This window comes from Lissotriton helveticus, chromosome 6, assembly GCF_964261635.1.
Source record: "Lissotriton helveticus chromosome 6, aLisHel1.1, whole genome shotgun sequence".
NCBI lineage: Eukaryota > Metazoa > Chordata > Amphibia > Caudata > Salamandridae > Lissotriton > Lissotriton helveticus.
Genome location: NC_136067.1, coordinates 1,204,889,899 through 1,204,910,854, shown reverse-complemented (window position 1 = coordinate 1,204,910,854; position 20,956 = coordinate 1,204,889,899).

Sequence of the window (20,956 nt, the reverse complement as noted above, 5' to 3'; positions counted from 1 at the left end):
GTCACATATTAGATCATTCATGACATGGTCAGTGACATCACTGATGACATCTCAAATGACATCACTGATGACATCACTGATGACATCATCCACGTGACAATCCCATACACCTTTTCATACACTATTACAATTTTTCATCACTGTTGGTAAAATACAGAGTATCATATTTAAATCCATTGTCACAGCAATACAAGTATCTAAAAATCCACTCAGTGATTCATAGATGTATACACACATCTAATCACTTACGTATGGATTCACTCATACATGCTGTCAATGAGAGGGAGAGGGAGAGGGAGAGGTGTGGCGCCGCGGCCAGGGCGACTGACTGCTGGAATCTGGGGATCACGGTTCGATCCCCGGCTCCGGCGGCAGGTTAGCCCAGCACCATGCGACTCTGGGCAATAGCTTGCTTAATCTTCCCGACGGCCCCCAGCGCCTAGAGACCCTAACGGGTGATTGTGCACTATACAAGTGTGGATTAATAATGAACAATAGAACACTATCAAAAATACTTATACATCTATATCGACATTAAACAACAGCACGCATCCTATTCACATATGAAGTCATCCTACTCACTTATGCAAACAATGGATCATACTTACATATTTACTTAGCAAAACATTTATACAAACACCAATTCTTCTATTCATTTAGATAGTAAGTCATACTTAGTGAATTATAAAATCATTATTACAAGTATACAGTTATCCATACAGTCACTCACACAATCATTGTGTCTTATGTATACTTATTTATATACAACAACTGACACATACACTGCCTTTTATTTTTCTAGTTTGTTGGACCTGTACCTTTGAGAAATATATTTGCTCATCACCACACCCATAAAGAGATTCCCTCACCCAAACTGTTAGAACATGTAGTTTTAACTTCATATATCTACTGAATCAACTATTCACACATCTTTGGACAGTCACACACCCCCCACCGAACCACACACACTTTCACACTCCCATACAAATACTCAGTTAACTAATCAATAACTAATATAGACTTTCACATAGCTAGTAACCAACTGTAGAATCAGTTTACACAACAACTGACAAAGTGATACAGATATTCACACAGTTTAGTCACTATCCACTATATTTAGTGAGACATTATAAATTGGTCAAGTAAACAGTCAATTACACTGCTACTAAATCCTCCATCCAAATATTTATTTATATATATCCACTCATTCTTCAATGTAAATTGCTATATATATAATGCATATTTAAATAACGAAGCAAACCACATTCACTGGATGATGTCATCAGTGATGTCATTTGAGATGTCATCAGTGATGTCACTGACCATGTCATGAAGGATCTAATATGTGACATCATCAGCAGTGGATTGCGGGTGCGTGAAATATAGAGCAATTTCATTGTTTTTGTATGAGTAAAATGTCCAGCTAACTATAACACCACTAAAACGTATAGTTTTTTGAGTGAATTTCAAAGGTTTTTTAAAAACTAATTCCTAACTATATAACTCCTGAAACCTATGTTTTTTTCAGTGAATATATATATATATATATATTCACTGAAAAAACCATAGGTTATAGACCATATATAGTTAGGAATTAGCATTATCAAAACCTTATTTTACTCACACAAAACCATTGAAATTCGCATATATAGTTAGTTGCACTAAATATATATCGCGCACCCGCAATCCACCGCTGATGATGTCACATATTACATCATTCATGACATGGTCAGTGACATCACTGATGACATCACTGATGACATCTCAATTGACATCACTGATGACATCACTGATGACATCATCCAGTGACTGTGTGTTTCTGTAAAGTTTAAATATGTTTTACATATTGAAGAATGAGTGGATGTATAAGTGTCTGAATGAAGGTTTTAGTAGGTGCGTGACTGACTGTATGAGTGAGTGATTAAATGCGTCTTACTGAATGCATGGGTTAGTGACTAAACTGTTTGAAAGTGTGCATCAGTATGTCTGTTGTTGTGCAAGCTGCTGCATGTGTTGATCAGTAGCTATATGAGTGGCTATATGGGTTATTGATTGGTTGCCCAAGTATTTGTATGGCAGACTGAGTGTGTGTGTGGCTGGCTGGGAGGTGTGTGACTCTGTGCAGATCAATGTGTACTTGTATCAGTGATTGTATAAGAGAGTAAGTATGTGTTAGTATATGTGTGAGTGTGTATGTAGTAACTAGTATTGGTGTGTCCATGGTTTCAAAAATTATACTCTGTATTTAACACTGGGTGTAACAGAGGTTATATTAGAGTGTGAGGAGATGCATTGTATTATCACATGAATGATATCATCAGTGATGTGATCATTGATGTCAAATGAGATGTCATCAGTGATGTTATTTGAGATGTCATCAGTGATGTCATCAGTGATGTCACTGACCATGTCATGAATGATGTAATATGTGACATCATCAGCAGTGGATTGCGGGTGCGCGATATATAGTTAGTGCAACTAACTATATATGGAATTTCAATGGTTTTGTGTGAGTAAAATAAGGTTTTGATAATGCTAATTCCTAACTATACATGGTCTATAACTTATGGTTTTTTCAGTGAATTTTCTAGGTTTTGTAAATGCTAATTCCTAACTACATATAGTCTATAACCTATGGTTTTTTCAGTGAATTTCAATGGTTTTTTAATAGCAAATATCAAATGGTGTAAAATATTTTCTTCTTTTAAAGGAAAAATATATTTTATATGTATCTAATGTAATTTTTTTATGTCTTTAATTTTTTTTTTTTTTTGTTTCGCTACCGGTCCGCGCACCGGGTAGCTTCCCGTTAGCTCAATTTGGTGCCGCGACCCGATCCGCGCACCGGGAAATGTTCCGTTAGCGCAACTCCCGCGATCGAACACAACATCGTGACGCGTCGCGTAAGCGCGACGTATCGCGTTGCCGCGTAATGCGTCTTATGACGCCCCGCGTTAGAGCACCCGGAAACGCTTCGGTTCGCGTCCCGAGGCGCGAAACGCAACACCCCGGAAGTGAACCGGGCGCGTAACGGGACGCGTAACGTAAGCGTAACAGGTCATGTGACCTGAAAATAACACTTTTCATTCGTTCATTACATTTTTTTTTTCACAAATGATGAAAGTCCCCACCTTTTTTCCTCACTCTGACTTTCATCTTTGTGAGAGGAAGACCTACTTTCCATATTTTCTAAAATGGCAAGTGTTGTAGCTGCAGCTGCTGGAGCAATCCACCACCACCAAAAAAGGATGGACCACCTCCTCAGGTCATCCTTAATCAAGAGGAGGAAGAAGAGGAAGAAGAGGAAGAGGAGCAAGAGAGGAGGCAGTTTTTGCCTGAAGAGCCAAGGAGGTCCCATGTGAAGGATAATTATATCTGGCAATTCTACACATTTCCCCGGGGCCAAAAAAAAGTAAATGCCCGCTACGTCACATGTCTGATCTGTGACAAAGTTCTGTCCAGAGGGACTAATAAAAAGTACAGCTTCGGGAATTACACCATGCATCGGCACATGGAGAGGTGGCACCCTATAAATTATAGTGCTGCGCAGGTACGTGACCTGCAGGAAAACCCCCATCCTGTGGCCAGTACATCAACCGAACAGGCAGTGACGGGACCAGAGGCGAGGGAGACGGTCCCAAACATCCAGATGAACTTTTTTTGCGGCAAATTAATTTGCTATGGGGAGAAAAGCATAAAACTAATCAACAGAGCTGTTGAAAATCATAAATGTACAAAACGCCCCAGAAAGTAAATTATCTTTTTTTTTGTTGCTCCTGTTGAGCCCTTTATAATGAATGATTTTTGTTTCCCCCCCCCAAAAAAAACTAAAAAAATATAAAACCGTTCAAAAAATACAAAAAAAGTAAAAAAAAATTCAGAAAAATAATAAAAAATATATAAAACAACAAAAATAATACAAAAAAATGTTCTTTTCAGAACTACCTCCCATTTATAAAAAATTGCTAGAATGTTTAGCACTCTGGCAACCTCTATTTCTTTTGATTCGCTTCCCGGTTCGCTACCCGGTTCGCGTACCGGAAGCGAAACAGAATTTTTTTTTTTTTAAAAAGGAAGAGTGAGTATAAGGGAAGGAGACAGAGAGTAATGTTAAAAGAAAGACAGCTAGAGGGAGTAACACAGAGATACTGTTTAATAGATATATTTACCAAAGAAAAGATGTAAGAGGGTATAATTGAGAAAAACAAAATAGATAAGGAAGTGAAAGAAAAAAAGGAGAGTAGAAGAATAATAAACAAGAGTTTCTTGGAGAATGTGAGTGAATGTTCAAATTAAGAAGAAAAACAGTAAAGGATGTGGAATGAGAGGTAGGGATAGAACTGGACTAAAAGAACAACCCTGAGGGAAAGTGTTAAGAAAACAGTGAGCGAAAGTAAATAGGAATAAAACAAGATGTATGACAGTGACTAAGGTTAAAACATGTGGAATAACAGAGAGAAAAAACAGAAAGCAGAAAAGAAGAAGTGACAGAAAAGGAATAATTGAAACAGCAAAGAAATGTAAATAACATAGAGTGCTTGAACTACAGGGACAAAGCATAATGAACAAGTAGTGAAAGATTGATGAGTCAGAGACAGTGAGAGTAATAGAGACGGACTGAGTGAACAGGAGTGAGGAACTATGAGAACAGAGGGACTGAGAAAAGGAGTGGAAAGAGTAGAGTAAGTAAGTAATAGAAAAAGGAATGAGGGAAGTAGCGAAGGCAGGAAACTGAGGGTTAAAGAAATGAAGCAGTGGAACTAATAGAAGTTAAATGTGATAGAGATGTATCGGAAAGAGTACAAAACACTTACCTTATAATTGTCGTTAACTTAGTCACTTGTTATTTTTATACTTTCAATCTGTGAAAGAAAGAACAAAAATTTGAAAAATATTAAAACATGTATTTAAAAATTAGAAAAGACAAGGGAAAAGATTCAAAATCATCCAATTTTACAAAGAAATAAAGTTAGAGATAAACATGCAGAAAGAAAGAGAAAGAAACGGTGATAGACAGACAGAGACAAAAAGAAATTGTAATAGAGTAAATTACTAAGAGAAAAAAAAGGAAGATACTTTCAGTGACAGAAAAGAAGGATAGAAGAGAAAACTAAATTGAAGTTGTGCAAGCTACTAAAAGAAAGTGAGTAAGGTAAACTATATAAGGAAAGGGTGAATAAGGAAAAGAGAGTGAGTGAGAGAGGACATAGAGGAAGTGAAGGAAAGAGTGTCAGATACAGACTGAGTGAGGCAACAAAGAAAGATAAATGAGTGAGGGTGAGTTATACTAACTGATTGCACCAAAAAAGGAGAACCCAAAAATATTTAATTTAGAAAACAAAGGGAGGAAAGATGGAAAAGACAAGCGAAGCAGAGGGTCTAAAAGCTGGAAAATGGTGCAAGGGAGAAAAGAAAAAAGCAGAGTTGGAATAGGGAAACAAAGGTTGAAAGATAAGTGGAGTTAGAGAACAAGGGTGAAAGAGAATAAAACAAAAGGGAATGTGAGTATGTAAAGAGGATTGATAGAAGGTAGTAAAAGACGAGTGAGCATGAGACAAGACGAGTACAAATTAAAATTCACAATACAAAGTACAGAATTAATTATACATGTTAAATGGTTTATTTTTGCTGTTCTCAGAATATATCAAATTTCACTAAAAACAGTGAGTTGAAGGTATTCATCATATAACAGCGGGGAAAAAAAACCACAATCAAAATGATTGTGTTTAAAAAACCCATATAACATAACCAATCAGAATTCAGAACTCCTCAAAAGTAACTTACTTTCCATGACGTCGAAGGATATCCTATAAACAGCTTATACTGTTGTGCTGTTATTATTTTCTGCCCGCCACTTTCTGAAAGAAAAGCTCCATCGTTTTGACAAATATGTTACATACAATAAATGACTTCTCGCTCTCTACCGCACTTCTCCTCAAGGCCAAATAGTGTAAAAGCCATTTATAACTCTTGGAATTCTTCTAAGCAAATCCCGTCATTTTCTTTTTCCACAACTTTCAGAAAGAAAACGTCCAAGATCACTTTCACAATCCTGTACTAGTAATATCTCACCCTTCTTGCTCACTCATGTTCCACATTTCCTATGACACTGATACTGCTTACCATGAGGCACACTTACACTACCTATATGACTACTAAAATTATTTAATTCTCTTGATCACTGTTAATCACAAAGCAATTTAAAACAGTACATAAAATTATATCAACTCCTAGAATCATTATAGGCCAGTTACCTACCCTAAATTCTCTCTTCTGAAAACACAAAGTAAGAATATTTTAAGTCAAAAGGCAACATTGTTTCATAGTCAAATGGGAATCATTTCCGAAACACCAGCTTTTTTTACATTTTAAATAAGCTGTGTAATAAGCGGATGTTGTCAAAGGACCATCATGTCATATAATAGCTGCAGTTACAAATGTTCTTCCTAAAATCAACCACTGTGTAGCCACAACATTTGTAATTAAAGTTGAAAACTTACTTTCATCAGGTTTATATAGTTGGAAATTTAAAATGACATTATAACCAAATGTTTGTACAAATAATGTGGACAGCATTGCAGACTTACATTACCTCTACTCCATGTTTTGATTGGCTGCTTGAATTAGCTTATTAAAATAAACAGTTTTTCTGAACTCATTCAAAGTGCAGTTATTTTTCCGTGACGTCAAGTGTTATGGTAAGAACACCGTTTGCTTTGGGAAATACTCTGTTGTCCTTTAACTAATCCGTGCCCACCACTTTCTGTAAGAAACCCTTCTTTTTTTTCAGGAACTACTTAAAACTCAAAAATAACTTTTCACTCTATACTACACTTATCCTCAAGGCCAAATAGTGTAGGAGCCATTAGAACCTCTTGAAATTCCTCAGAGCAAATCCCGAGATTCCTTCCCTAAAATGTTGGTTGTAAAAACACCAGGTAAGAATTTTTAAGGTCAAAAGGCAATATTTTTTTGAAAGTTAAAACAGAATCATTGCAGAATGACCAGCCGTTTCCAGACTTCAAATAAGCTGTGTAATGTCCTGATGTTGTTGAAGGACCGTCATGATATATAATTGCTGCAGTTACAAAAGTCCTTCCTGATATTGACAACTGCGAAGCCACAACATTTTTTATTAAAGTTGTCAATTTTGTTCCATCAGGCCTACATCGTTGGAACATTAAAATGACATACTGGCCATAGCTTCGTATAAATAATGTGGACAGCATTGTAGACTTACATTGGCTACACTCCATGTTTTGATCGGCTGCTTTTACTAGCTTATTAAAGGACACTGATTTACTGTCTGGCAAAGTTAAATATATAAATCTTTCTGAGTCTACACTAGTAGTACTTGATACCCTACAGTTCTCGCAGTCATGCTGCCATTGATAAGAAAGGCCAAACAGATGATCTACATCTACACCTTCATCTTGCAATACATCAAGCATATACATTAAAAACTCCTGACAATCTTGCTGAATATTTTGAGAGAATTGCGTTTGACCTGAACATTTGTCTAACAGATTTCGAATTTCAGACACACTTTCTATTTTTGTTCTATCAGTGCTACATTTCTCTAACACAGAATTCAACAAACAGCAAAAACTTTGATCCGAATTGATCACAATCTGTTCTTTTAAAGTTTCTAGAGAAAAGACAACATTAACCACTACATTAGCATAGCAGTTGACACCAGAACTATTTTCAAATTGAAAACCAACAACATCTTCAACAGAATCCATTTTCTTTCTGCTTATAATTTCGGGTTCATCGACTTTTCCTCTTTTTGCTACAACCTCCCTACTATTGGTCACATTTCTTCGTTTCCGGCCTACCACACGTTTCTCAAACAAAGGATATTGAGGCAAATGTGGCGCATACTCTCTTCTTGACCTATTGTATTCCTTAACACAATCTAGATCCGCACAAATGTTTGTGACATCACACTCAATCAAGTACAATCCCGATAAAGTTCTGACTCGTGACAATGCCACATATGCCATACCCTCCTTGAACACAGAACTGCCAATATTCACCAATGCAGTGTCTACACTTAAACCTCGCGATTTATGGATTGTCACCGCATATGCCAAGCAAACAGGAAACTGCTTACGGCGAACATATAAGTCTTTTACAAGCAAAAACCTAGCAGAGCAACGACCAATTAGCTGTACTTCCTCAATGCCATCAAATTAAATTTTTAAAAATTCAATTCCATCTCTATTTCTGTATTTCTCAAAATCAACAACATTACCCATTGATCCATTTACCAGACCTCTTTCAACATGTAAATTCCTTCTCAAAATGATACAGCAATTTAAGCACACATTCAGAGTCTTTTCAAAACCAGCAGTTTTAGATATAGTCTTCTCTAATGAATCCAATTTAGATTTCAAATTCTCAGACAAAATAATTGTTGCTCCCATATGCTCTATTCTGTCAATAGCTTCCAGTTTCACAATCTCTTGCTTTTCTAAATTCAACATTTTGTTGTTGAAGATGGCACATTCTGCAAGAGTTGGCATCAAACATATTCCAGATTTCTTCTCAGTAATTTTCCGAAAAATATTCTCTGGCAGAATGTCTTCTTCTGGATACAAATTTGACAGTAATCGTGCATGTAAAGCTTCTTTCCCATGCTCGGTCACTTTCCCGATTCTAACATCTTGTAGAATATTTTTGTAATCTTCATCCTTCGCCTGACGCATATTTTCACGCAGCTCAGCATAATTGAAAGTTTAACCATATGTTAACGTTGCAAATGCTCCCTAGGCACTTCCTGGTACCTTCATGCGTAAGCAGTTTAAATACTGGTTGTCCTTTCACTGGTGTCAGCTGCAGAAGATCACCGAAAACAATTATGTGTTTGCCACCAAATAACACATCATACTCTGTTTTAAGAACTTCCTGCATTCTCAAATGCACAAAGGCAAGCATGACATTAGAAACCATGCTTACTTCGTCAATGATAAGAAGTTTTATCTTCTTCAGGACTCTGGAAACTTCACAACAAGCATCTCCAGATAACTTGTGGTATTGTAATTTGTTATCCTGCTCCACTGGCAGCATCAGTAGACGATGTAAAGTAATCCCTTTAATGTTATGTGCTGCCAGCCCAATTGGAGCGGTGACAACACAAGACAGTGATGACTCAGTCCTTTTCTGCAGATAACATGAAATTGCTTTAATTTGGAAACTTTTTCCAGTTCCTGCTTCTCCACTCACGTACAGTCGGACAGGCTTCAACGACGTACATGAGCACTCTTTCTTCTCATGACTTAATCCATGATCAATTTGGTTTGTAACTTCGTCATATATTTTCCTCTGCTCAACGTTGAGTTGTCTTTCCAAATCTTCTAAGTTAACCGCATCCTCCTGAGCATGTGCCATGGCTCTTTCCACTTCAATCATGGCAGTGGCAGCTTCATTTTCGATAACTGGTCCTCCTAGTGGATCCTGACTCAATGAAACAGAACTCTGACTGTCCTGAGAACTGTCTCCAGCAATCTCGGCTGCAATTGTTGCTTCCTGCTCGATTTCCGCATTCAACATTTCTAGATATTTTGGAAAAACAGGATATTCTATGGTCTCCTTGGCTGCATTGAAAGAGTCTTCGTAACAGAGGAAATCTCCAAGCAGTTCCTCTTCTGCACGCCAAGGCTTGAAAAGTTGCAAAAGAGCTAAATAGAAAAACTCTTTTCTTTCAGGAGATTCGCCACTCAATTTTCGATGATTTACCAATTGGCATTTTCTTTGCTTGACCAGACATCCCTCACTTCCAATTACAGCATACACTCCTTTATCAATATCTTCTTTGATGTTCCTCTTGAATATGTAATTTTGTAGAACCTCATACAGACAAACATTCTCCAGGTGACTGCTTCTATTTGGATAATATGTATCCAACATGTTGGTCTTCAAAATATCTGTACTGTTTGGCTCCTTTTCCACCAAATACTCAATTTCCCGTACAGGTTTCAGAACTCGATTACGCGTTGCAGCAAGACCAAGACTCGCCCAAATGATACTCCTAGATTTGGCATAGAGACTTGCTGAAGATAACCGGTCAGAACATTCGTAAGCTCCGATTTCTCGATGCGACAACATCTTCAGACTGAAACTGTACAACTTCTTACTGAGGCTCTTTTCATGGGAAATGTCCTCCCACATATCCTTCAATTATGTCTTTTCTTTTTTTGTGATGTAAGATGTCACATACCGAGCCACAGCCATACAGTTATCAGCCACAAACTGTATATCCATGTTAGCATTCCACATGGACAAAATCACTGGGTTGTAGTCGTTGATGTACTTGGACTCTTCGTTTCTTTTCAAATTGTATGTATTTTTGGGTGATTTCCTCGTCACATTATGTCGCAGCGAAGACATCAAACTGTTCACTCTTCCTTTAGATATCACCGATCGTGGAAATCCAAAACGACATTTTGTGTAGAACTTGTCCTTGTTTCTGAATTTACGACGACAGTACTTTCCACAACGATGGCTTTGAAAGCGTAAAACTTGTTCTCTTAGGCTTTTGTCTTCCTTTGTCTTTGGAACAGCACATGTAGAATACTGTTCTATGAAACTCATCACTAAGTCATCCGGATCTGTTCCAAATTTGGGTGCATCTTTGATCCATAGCAGCATATGTATATGAGGAGCACCTCTTGCTTGATACTCCTTTTTTCAGAAGAAATCAAACACCTCTCCAAGAGGTGGATTTTTCTTGTTCATGATGAAAGACATCATAGCTTCAAATCTATGATTGAAGTACCTGCATACATTCACTGGATCCAAAGAGCACAGTTCTCCGGGTGTCTTGAATTCGATATTTTCAATGTTTCCATTTGCCTCTCGTAGAAATTCAAGTAAGTCTTCCCAGCCATACTCGGCACAGCTGAGAGTGAGGAACCATGTGGGAGTTCCTAAGTTCCTCAGCATACATTTTAAATCACCATGACGACGGTACCAGTACTCATTAGTACCACGCTGACATGCCATGAGATTAATCAGGTGAGAATCCAAAATACTGTCTTGCACATTGACTTTATCCATAAAGTCCCTTGCCGAGATATTTTGCATCTGTACACCACTTTTCAAGATGTGGTTCACTGCATATGACAGTCCAGACAGATCACTTTCAAACAGTAGATGAAACAAATAGGGAATGCATTGACGAAACCTAGGATCTTCTGCATACAATCGTAAAGTCCGGTATTCAGAAGCAGGAATTCGATCAATTCGCTCATCATATCTTCCTCCTTGACCTGTTGGAAATAGCTGGGGAAAACACCGAGCTTCCAAACTTTCCTCCCAAACACTAATGGGACTCCCTTTGGCTTGTTTCATTTGAAATAACTCAAAAGCATTCCCCATGACTTCCTTGGAATGCAAAGGATGAACACTATAATGTTCATATATTTCTTCATTTTTAGAGGCTTCTACTTTCTCAATTTGTCCAGCACACAAATCGCTGTCCTCTTCTTCACTTACTTCCTCTTCTGCAACACATACATTCTTGTAGTACTCATTGTTTTTCATCAAATACAATGTTGCCTTTTTGACTTTCCTAACATCCACTAAATCTTGCCAGATTTTCTTACTCTTTGTCGGAACCCCATTAACTAAGATAACCAGAGGTTCCTCTTCCACTTTCTCTACTCCAATTGTATTAATGTTTTTCTTCAAATCTAGAGGCAAATAAACAACTCTTCCCTTTAATCCTCTCTGTAAATCTGATGGAGGCAATTTCCCTGTCTTTTGCTCCATTCGTACAATAGCCTGAAAGGGATGGACACTTTGAATCAAAATAGATTCATAAGTATTTAAATCCTTCAATTCAGAAGGAATGTCAACCAATTCCAGATTATTATGAACCGCTCTAGCAGGCATCCGGTTTTCATTTAATTTGTTACAACAATAAGTACACACACGTTGATCCGATCCCAAATCAAAACAATTTTCTACCATCAAGTATGTTGCGAAATCCTTCCATTCACTATTATTTTCCCTTTCACTTTTTGCATATAAATCCACTAACTTAGTCTGATTCTTATAATAAGTGCGTCGACAACACACACAAGTGAAATTAGGCCTCTCACTTGATTTCACCTGAAACGTGGCAATTTCCTTCTGAAAATTATCTGTACTGGAAATCTGTACACTCTCTTCCACATTACCTTCTTCTTCTGGGTCAATTTCAACATTCTCCTCTTTACTTGCAAAGTAACAAAACTCAATTTCTTCACAAATATTCTTCACATTTACTTCAGAACCATGCAAAAGAGCACTGCTTAATTGTTTAAGCTTAATTGCTGGACTCTTAGCAAAATACAACATTCTCACTAATTTCCTCACTTTATTATGATGAACTGCTAGCATCCTGAAATGATGAAACACACTCTGGCATACTCTCCTGGAAAGACAAGCCAGTGAATGACCATGTAAACCTGTCACTTCTCTCACTCTGCATGGATCTAATTCCTGCAACAACTTCATTTTCTGTTTTAAACTTTTCTTATTAAATGTCCGTACAAAATCACAAAGCAAATTGATGGAATCCTGTTGCACACTGCAAATACTACTACACTTCCAGGTGTACACTGGACCCTTAGCACGTCTCCCTAAAACTTCATCACCTAACACCTCTTCTGCCTCTGTTGACACAAGTTTTTCTTTTTCAACTGGACAACCGTCTTTCACCTCATATGCTTGACCACTGGTGTCAACTGCATGCACCAAATCATTGTCCTGGAAGTAACTCTCCTCATTGAAAAATGCCTCACAACTTGAACTATGCATCCATTCTCCTGAAAATACTTCACAAAAATTTGTACGATTAACTATTCTCTTCCATCTACTATTTGTTTTGAATTCATAAATTGCCTTGTTTAGTTTCCTAATTCTATTGATTACCAAAATAAATAACTTTAGCTTCATTTCCAAAGCCTGATCAATAATTTTCTCAACATTTTTCTTTTTCTTATAAAAAGCCAGTTTCTGTTGACCTTTCTTTACATTTTTCATCAAATTTACAATTATCCTGTTGCGGAACATTCGTCTACGAATGTCCCTAAATTGATTGTGCCTTCTACCGGCACTCACAGAGTTTTCTCCTGCTCTACCACTAACTTTATTAAGGGGCCTTTCCTTCCTGTTTAAATTGACTCTCTTCTTCTGGACTAAAACATGTTCTGTAGTGATACTTTTTTTTCTGGAAATGTTTCTTAGGAAACCCGGAGCTTTTTTGGTGACTTGACGAGTTTTTATTGTAGAGGACTGCTGCAAGCATGTACTAAGCTGCTGTGTTTGACGTTTTGTAGCCTTTCTCCTCCTTTGCCTTGAAGGCATTTTTTATTTTGAAATGATCTGCAGTTGAATCTGTGGTAAAAGATAATATAAAAATGTTTATTAACCACTATTACCAAACAGTAAATCAATAACAGTCGTCAAAAAATTAACACACTAGTTGTCAATTCTACATACAATAATTTTTAGTGCATTGACAAATTTAAAACTCACAAATAGTAGCAAAGAAATGGAATGCTTCTACATTTGACCTGTGCTCTTTTATATGTGAATCTGAACTAATTTTATTAGCATATTTCACTATTTTATTAAAGACACTTCACACAAGCTGTTTTTGAAGTTGTATTTAAATTTAAATAAAACGGTTAACATGGTTACTTTTCATTTCCAGTAACTTAAATTTATTTTTAAAAGTCTTTATAGTTCAATAGACTCGAGCAGGTCAGCTGCCCACCCTATGTCATACAATTCTGACAAATCGGCATCCTCATCATATTCTTCATCATCCACAGGATATAAATCATCCAAGGGATCTACTTCCAATGACGTTTCAATGACAAGTTCAATGATAAGATCGAGATCAACAGATTGCTCATTATCACTCATGGTTGATGTTGTCGTTATCTTTAAAGAAAGAGAACAACAATGAGATGTTGCAGGGTAAGAGACAAAACTCAGAGACTATAATAGTAAGATTGTTTAACAAGAGTAACATTTTGCAGATATTATTTAGCCATGTCCAGCGATGCTGAGGAGGTGAGGCCTATGTCCAAGTTTTCAGTGAACAGGACTCATCTCTTCTTAACCTTGGATAAGCCTCACCGACTCTGTGTCCCCTGCTCATACTTAAATGTAAAGGGGCAGATTTATGTTAACTGGCGCATCCCCAGGGATGCACCAGTTAACGTGCGCCGCTGCTCTGCCACCCATGGTGTGCCGCATTTACAATGCGGAGCACCATGGGGCAAAAACAGCACAGATGCGTCACGCATCTGTGCCGCAAAAGCGGCGCATTGCAGGAATCACGTCGCAAGCGCGACATGACTCCTGCAATGCACAGGGGCAAGCCACACATTGCATGGTGCGTCACTCCTTATGCCTGTTTCAAACAGGCGTAAGGATTTGATTCAGCAATGCCATAAAGCTGACTCAGTGAAATCTTGTAAATTTCACTGTGTTAGTTTTACAGGGCTTTCATGCAAGTGAACGCCCACCCTGCAACAAAACGCCCACATGAAACCTGACGCAGGTTTCATGTGGCGCAGGACTTTACAGCATGACACATCTGCCTAGATGCATCAAGTTGTAAATATGTCGCAACATGGCGCATCTTTTGCGCCGCCGCTGCGTCACAAAAGTGACGCAACGGCGGCGCAAAAGAGGCGCACGGCCATCATAAATCTGCCCCAAACATTTTAAATGATTGGTTCAGGATGCCGATAAGGTGTGGCCTATCCAGAGGTTTGTTTGAGGTGAGGCCTACTGAGGGTTGCAGATGAAATTTAGGCTTGTTGAAGAGTACAGAGGAGATAATACATGTGCAGGCCTACCAACGAAGTGAGTCATGTCTACTGCACTCTTGAACAAAGGCCAGACCTCCTCTGTCTCCCTGGACAGGCCTAAACCTCATCTGCACAATGTGATTCGTAATGTTAGGAAACACAGGTGATATAATTGAAAAACATGCAAATATTTTTGCTCATTTCACAATCACATCACCTGTATTTCCTCAGCTTAGGTATCTCATTGTGCAGATGTAGTCTAGCATATCCAAGAGTACGCAGAAGATGAGGACTGTATGCAACAGAGCAATGTACATTACTCACCTCCCTTGACACTTACAGAAGCCTCAGTTTCTCCATGCCTCCTACACAGTTCTAAATGTATATCATTATCATCATAGTGACTATGAAACTCTAGCATTACATATTGTGAATCCTAAATGTCTTAAAGTAACGATTTTTTAACCGACAAACAAGCAAATTATTCTCCCAGATTGATGGTGAGAAGTGATATATTTATTTAAAGAAGCAGACACCTTTTTGTCAGTGTCGTAAATGTAAAAAGCATTCCTTTTCTTTATGAACCATTTTCATGTCATAATTTGAAAACACAGCACAACTCCTATGTACAAGTACACCCTGTCAGTACTTAAATTTGCCAAGCACACGTGGGGGCGTATTTACAAGGACCTTGCACCACGGGGAAATGACTTAAATTTGCCAAAGCACTCATGAGGGCGTATTTACAAGGACCTTGCACCACCTTTAAAGTCACTTTTAACGTGGAGAAAATGACGTGAATGTGGCTCATAAGCTTTGTAAATTTGCCCCCATGTTGACTATGAAACTCTTGCAGAACATATTGTGAAACCTAAATGACTTCAAGAAACGTGTTTTTAAACTGACAAACAAGCAAATTATTCTCCCATTTCATGGTGGGAAATGAAATATTTATTTAAAGAAGCAAACACCATTTTGTACTTCTCATAAATGTAAAAAGCATTTCTTTTTTTTTAAAAACGATTTTCTGGTCATAATTTGAAAACACAGCACAGCTCTTATGTACAAGCACACTCTGTCAGTACTAATACTTCACATTTTCTCCAATTACAATTTGTCAAAGAAACAAAATCTTTTTGGAAAATATAATGAATACACTTGACACAAAACAACATTTTAAATGCACAGCTGGCTTCCTTATTTTCTCCATAAACCATACTAGTCTCTATCTAAAGTAAATGAATCTTTTCTCACCTTAGCAAATGCTTTTTGAGTTTGAAAACAGTTCCAGGCACACACCAATTTTTCTTTAGCAGAGCAAAGGGTATGATCTTCTGAGTCTGCAACCAGCAATGGCACAGAAATCCTGTAATTCTTCACACATATCCCTCATGTCAACCAATCAAAACTCTTCCCTCACTTTTTTTAAATGAACACCCTTCCCCCCTCTGCCCTTTCTGCCTTTTTTCCATAGCAACTACCTCCTGAAAGACCTCTCACACAACAATGTTTCAACTGAACTCTGAACTCTCAGTACACCTGCTTATCCAGTGCAATGTTACTTAAAATGATTTTTTCTTAACCATTCAAATTACATCTTTCAAAGAACTCATCCATGCACCCTAACTTTCTGTTTTCAGCAATCATAATCCACCAATCACTGCTACTGAATCATTAGCACTGAAACTCCACAGTTTTTTTCATAACAAACTCCTACTGTTTCAACTGCCATTTCATTCCCACACTTCATCTGACTGCAGCAGAACATCCTCTCACCATGTTTTCTGTCTGGATTATTGGACATAGTTACATCCACTGGGCTCAAAGGTATGCTGATAATAGAAATTTACACAACCTCAATTTACAAAATGTGGAAATCAACTGGATGGGCCACAGAGGATTAAGATGTCACCAATTGATACCATTGGTGAAAACCTTTTTGCATTTGCCAAACCCTGACCTGTTAATTGTGCACTGTGGAGGAAATGACTTGGGCACTTTGACTGGGGTAGGTCTGGAAATGCTTTTAAAGGACACCTTTGAGCAATTGATGGCACTTTTTCCTCAAACTGCCTTGGTATATTCAAATATATGCCAAAGACAGAAATGGAGGTAGTCCAACCAATTTTGTCCACAAATTGAGAAATCGAGGAAGCATGTAAATAAGTCTGTTTCAGCTTACATGAGAGACCATGGAATGGGCTCCATCTACAACAATAACTTGCGTTACTACATGCAAAATATCTACAGAGGAGATGGAGTTCACTTCTCAGATGAGGGGAACAGAATTTTCATCCTGAATTTAAGACTATGTATTGGTACCTACTTATAAGTACCTAGAACTTACACAGAACCCAAAAGCTCTTTTCAGAGCTACCTTTCTATGATTACTCTTTAAAAATTAAAAATGCACCTTTTTTCACTAATTTTCACTTTTGTTAGCTTCCCGGTTCGCTACCCGGTTCGCGTACCGGCAGCTAACCTCGCGAAAAATTCAATTTTTTTTCTTTTTCGACATATATGAGCCTCCTCAGCCACCCTTAGAAAACCTAGGGGGTCAGGATACGTCTCCCGTGCCCCCTTATACCCATTTCCCACATTGTTTTTCCTCTATCTTGTGATTAAATTCGACCGAAACACAAGATGGCGGACTCCCGTTACGCTACCGGTTAGCTACCTGGTTCGCGTACCGGGTAGCGCCTCTACCGCGAAAAAACTGAATTTTTAATTTTTTTTATTTTTTGCCCCGCGGGACCCTTTAATAGCCCCCTCATCAATCCTAGGGGGTCAGGAGGGGTCTACCTTGCCCCCTTTCATTAATTTCCCCCTTTGTTTTTCTTCACCTCTTGTCTCTCGATCCTACCGAGAGACAAGATGGCGGCCGCTCCGGACTGTTTAGAATGTTGACAGACACCGGAGAGCCAATCAGCTTCGCTTCGCGAAGTTCCGTTACGCGTCAGGTACGCGAACCGGGGCGCTAACCGGAGCGCTGTTACAGATATATATTTTTTTTAACATTAATTTATCAAAATCCACTGGAGCACATATATTGAGACCTAGCAAAGGTACATCGGGCAAACAATATCTACAATTTTGCCAAGTTTCGTGGAAATCCATTCAGCCGTTCGAGCTAAAAGTGAGTCCAACCGCCCTATGGAAAAATGCATTGGAAAAACGCGTTTTGGGACCCCCCTTTTTTCTCGGCCCCACCTTGACGAAACCCCCCCAAATTTTCAGTGGCTGCTCAGAAACAAAATGTTCCATTTTCCTGAACATTTCAGCCAATTCCGTCCTCAAACGCCAAAGTTATTCGACATAGAATTTTCAAAAATCCCATAGGAAAAAAATCCTAACTATATATACCTACTGGCGACCGCCAGTAGGTAATATATATATATATATATATATATATATATATATATATCCTAGCACATTCTGAAAAACTGCATTCTCGGACCACAGAATGACGGACCACCAAGCAGCAGATAAGTATTTCAGGAAGATTTATTAACTATTCTCACGGCTTCCTCTGGCATGACGCGTTTCGGTTAACAAGTAACCTTGATCACATATATATATATATATATATATATATATATATATATCTTCCAGGTTTAGGTTGCAGCCGCCCCAGCTCCAAAGCAGAGGGTGTGTTGTCAAAAACGGACCACCCACACAAAGCCCGGTAACATTTACAAGTGCCTCGCGAACTAAGGAATGACGACGCAGTGTTCTGGCTAACAAAATCACAAAGCAAATTGATGGAATCCTGTCGCACACTGCAAATACTACTACACTTCCAGGTGTACACTGGACCCTTAGCACGTCTCCCTAAAACTTCATCACCTAACACCTCTTCTGCCTCTGTTGACACAAGTTTTTCTTTTTCAACTGGACAACCGTCTTTCACCTCATATGCTTGACCACTGGTGTCAACTGCATGCACCAAATCATTGTCCTGGAAGTAACTCTCCTCATTGAAAAATGCCTCACAACTTGAACTATGCATCCATTCTCCTGAAAATACTTCACAAAAATTTGTACGATTAACTATTCTCTTCCATCTACTATTTGTTTTGAATTCATAAATTGCCTTGTTTAGTTTCCTAATTCTATTGATTACCAAAATAAATAACTTTAGCTTCATTTCCAAAGCCTGATCAATAATTTTCTCAACATTTTTCTTTTTCTTATAAAAAGCCAGTTTCTGTTGACCTTTCTTTACATTTTTCATCAAATTTACAATTATCCTGTTGCGGAACATTCGTCTACGAATGTCCCTAAATTGATTGTGCCTTCTACCGGCACTCACAGAGTTTTCTCCTGCTCTACCACTAACTTTATTAAGGGGCCTTTCCTTCCTGTTTAAATTGACTCTCTTCTTCTGGACTAAAACATGTTCTGTAGTGATACTTTTTTTTCTGGAAATGTTTCTTAGGAAACCCGGAGCTTTTTTGGTGACTTGACGAGTTTTTATTGTAGAGGACTGCTGCAAGCATGTACTAAGCTGCTGTGTTTGACGTTTTGTAGCCTTTCTCCTCCTTTGCCTTGAAGGCATTTTTTAATTTTGAAATGATCTGCAGTTGAATCTGTGGTAAAAGATAATATAAAAATTTTTATTAACCACTATTACCAAACAGTAAATCAATAACAGTCGTCAAAAAATTAACACACTAGTTGTCAATTCTACATACAATAATTTTTAGTGCATTGACAAATTTAAAACTCACAAATAGTAGCAAAGAAATGGAATGCTTCTACATTTGACCTGTGCTCTTGTATATGTGAATCTGAACTAATTTTATTAGCATATTTCACTATTTTATTAAAGACACTTCACACAAGCTGTTTTTGAAGTTGTATTTAAATTTAAATAAAACGGTTAACATGGTTACTTTTCATTTCCAGTAACTTAAATTTATTTTTAAAAGTCTTTATAGTTCAACAGACTCGAGCAGGTCAGCTGCCCACCCTATGTCATACAATTCTGACAAATCGGCATCCTCATCATATTCTTCATCATCCACAGGATATAAATCATCCAAGGGATCTACTTCCAATGACGTTTCAATGACAAGTTCAATGATAAGATCGAGATCAACAGATTGCTCATTATCACTCATGGTTGATGTTGTCGTTATCTTTAAAGAAAGAGAACAACAATGAGATGTTGCAGGGTAAGAGACAAAACTCAGAGACTATAATAGTAAAATTGTTTAACAAGAGTAACATTTTGCAGATATTATTTAGCCATGTCCAGCGATGCTGAGGAGGTGAGGCCTATGTCCAAGTTTTCAGTGAACAGGACTCATCTCTTCTTAACCTTGGATAAGCCTCACCGACTCTGTGTCCCCTGCTCATACTTAAATGTAAAGGGGCAGATTTATGTTAACTGGCGCATCCCCAGGGATGCACCAGTTAACGTGCGCCACTGCTCTGCCACCCATGGTGTGCCACATTTACAATGCGGAGCACCATGGGGCAAAAACAGCACAGATGCGTCACGCATCTGTGCCGCAAAAGCGGCGCATTGCAGGAATCACGTCGCAAGCGCGACATGACTCCTGCAATGCACAGGGGCAAGCCACACATTGCATGGTGCGTCACTCCTTATGCCTGTTTCAAACAGGCGTAAGGATTTGATTCAGCAATGCCATAAAGCTGACTCAGTGAAATCTTGTAAATTTCACTGTGTTAGTTTTACAGGGCTTTCATGCAAGTGAACGCCCACCCTGCAACAAAACGCCCACATGAAACCTGACGCAGGTTTCATGTGGCGCAGGACTTTACAGCATGACACATCTGCCTAGATGCATCAAGTTGTAAATATGTCGCAACATGGCGCATCTTTTGCGCCGCCGCTGCGTCACAAAAGTGACGCAACGGCGGCGCAAAAGAGGCGCACGGCCATCATAAATCTGCCCCAAACATTTTAAATGATTGGTTCAGGATGCCGATAAGGTGTGGCCTATCCAGAGGTTTGTTTGAGGTGAGGCCTACTGAGGGTTGCAGATGAAATTTAGGCTTGTTGAAGAGTACAGAGGAGATAATACATGTGCAGGCCTACCAACGAAGTGAGTCATGTCTACTGCACTCTTGAACAAAGGCCAGACCTCCTCTGTCTCCCTGGACAGGCCTAA